The sequence below is a fragment of the Pseudophryne corroboree genome, chromosome 8 (assembly GCF_028390025.1).
Source record: "Pseudophryne corroboree isolate aPseCor3 chromosome 8, aPseCor3.hap2, whole genome shotgun sequence".
Classification (NCBI taxonomy): Eukaryota; Metazoa; Chordata; class Amphibia; order Anura; family Myobatrachidae; genus Pseudophryne; species Pseudophryne corroboree.
The window spans coordinates 241,447,150-241,449,764 of record NC_086451.1 but is presented as its reverse complement, the minus strand read 5'-3'; the positions used below and the strand labels follow the sequence as shown (position 1 = coordinate 241,449,764).

The window sequence follows — 2,615 nt, the reverse complement described above, 5'->3', positions numbered from 1 at the left end:
GATGACACAAAGTTTGAAAGCGAAGATCTGGCCAAAGAGGTACACTATAAGGAGCCTTGGCCACCCTGGTCTAAAGCATTGCAGAGCAGTGTCGACGGGCAAATCCGGAGCGATTTAGTTAGACCGAAAGAGCCACTGGTCAAATGCATTGACGCACTCACTGGATCTTGCCAAAGGCAGAAACAAATATGCCAGATGAAATTGACAAGGAGCTAACACGGCGTCCATGATTGCCACAAGAGGATTCCTGGAGCGATCACCGTACCAAAGAAGTCCTTTTCGTAGAGACGAGAAGCCCAGAGGTCGATGTCGGCTTGTCACACAGGTACATCAAAATCAGAAAAACCTGTTGGATTATTTCACATTCTTCAGGGAAGAAAAGCATGACAACCCGGGAAGTCCGCTTCCCAGTTGTCCATTCTGGAAATGGAGATGGACGATATTGCTGGAACCCAAAGTTCCGCCCTCTGCATATGTGAGATACCATTCCGACGGCTCTCCAGCTGCAAGTGCCACTGTACATGTTGATATAGGCCATTGCGGTTTTGAACTTCGAGTGGATGCGGACTGCAAGACCATGCTAATCTCTGTATCTTATAATATAATTTTTTTTTTTTTTAGTATACGTGCTGCCAAAGCGAGCACTTGTAGATAGGGAACGTATCAGATATTAAACTGATGAAAACAGATATTACACCTGAACTTTGCTAAAAGGCTGAGATAATAAGCAAATATCACTTGCATATTGGTTGCAGTTGGTGGGCTAAGTAGTGGAGGCTGTAAAAGTCCCACTATACCAGCTATTGGGGTGTAGTATGGTATGCCGGCGGTCGGGCTCCCGGCGACCAGCATACCGGTGCCGGGAGCCTGAGCGCCGGCATACCGACAGTGTGGCGAGCGCAAATGAGCCCCTTGCGGGCTCGCTGCACTTGCCACGCTATTTTATTCTCCCTCCAGGGGGGTCGTGGACCCCCACGAGGGAGAATAAGTGTCGGTATGCCGGCTGTCAGGATCCCGGGGCCGGTATACTGTGCGCCAGGATCCTGACAGCCGGCATACTGAAGACCACCCCAGCTATTGAATAAAGCTATACCACCAATTTGGTGGACTACATGCTGAACACAGTAATAGCCACTATATTTACTGTAGTGCCCATAATTTGTAAGGAGAGGGCATTGTTTGGGCATGACAACACAGGTAGGATTATCTAATAAGCAAATATCATGTATATATTAATATATTTGCCATAGTTGCTGGGCTAAGTACAGAAACCTGCAATAGTCCCAGAATACTTGCTATTGTGTATATTATACTATAGGCAGATCACTTGTAAATGTACCACCCTGTGGGCTTGTTACTGATCACAGCAATAGTCCCACTATCTCAGTGCAAAGAATGACAGTGTTCCCCCTCCCCCTCATGCTGAGTTGCTGACATGTGATCAGGAGATTCTTGCAGTGCTGCTGGGGGCAGGGCCTAATCGGGTGAGGCAGTTTAGACTGGTTTAAGGGCACCAAAACATCCAGCAACTCCATACAATAAAGATAATGGAGGTAATTCCAAGTTGATCGCAGCAGGAATTTTGTTAGCACTTGGGCAAAACCATGTGCACTGCAGGGGACGCAGATATAACATGTGCAGAAAGAGTTAGATTTGGGTGGGTTATTTTGTTTCTGTGCAGGGTAAATACTGGCTGCTTTATTTTTACACTGCAAATTAGATTGCAGATTGAACACACCACACCCAAATCTAACTCTCTCTGCACATGTTAAATCTGCCTCCCCTGCAGTGCACAGTTGATCGCAGCAGGAATTTTGTTAGCAGTTGGGCAAAACCATGGGGGTAATTCCAAGTTGATCGCAGCAGGAAATTTTTTAGTAGTTGGGCAAAACCATGTGCACTGCAGGGGAGGCAGATATAACATGTGCAGAGAGAGTTAGATTTGGTTGGGTTATATTGTTTCTGTGCAGGGTAAATACACTGCAGTTGGTGGGCACAAAACTAAAACTAAGGAGTACTTCCTGTGAACAGGGGGTTGATGGGAGGGGTTAGAGGGGGAGGAGTTAGTTCTTTTCATAGCTTGTGCCAAACTCCATACTCACACACTCTAACCCCAAGTGTAAGGGTGTGTACACACGGTGAGATATTTTCTTTCAATTTTGACTATATAATCAAAATCGCAAGAAAAGTTAGTGCAGATCCAAGGTGAATGTCACCTTGCGATCCCGATTCGATTCCGATGCGTGGCCCCGCCAGGTCGGCATCGCAAGAAAAGATAGACTGTGCAGGCAAGTCAATCCTTGCTAGATCGGTGTACTATCTAGTTCATCTCACATGTCAATGACATCTCACATAAGCCAAAATCTCACATAAGCCAAAATCGTAAGCACACATAGTTCATATCTCAAGAAAAGTTAGTCAAAACCGGTGGTGCTGGGCTCCGAAGAGTTCAAGGGAAACCGCAAGTGAAAATCGGGCATAGCAAGGACCTCACCGTGTGTACACACCCTAAGTGCGCAGCGTCCCCCAGATGGATGATATAGAAAACTGTTTGTACATGGACAGGGGGGATCCGGTCTGAAGATCGACAGTGTCTAGGTCGACAATGTTTAGGT

At 46.5% G+C, this 2,615-nt stretch overlaps 1 non-coding gene across 1 annotated transcript; it reads right to left on the bottom strand.

Moving 5' to 3' along the window:
• Positions 1 to 540: 540 nt before the first annotated feature.
• On the bottom strand, positions 541 to 727 carry LOC134953703 (U2 spliceosomal RNA). Its single transcript, XR_010185718.1, has one exon. It is a non-coding gene; the product is annotated as a U2 spliceosomal RNA (small nuclear RNA).
• Between the last annotated feature and the right edge of the window lie 1,888 nt (positions 728 to 2,615).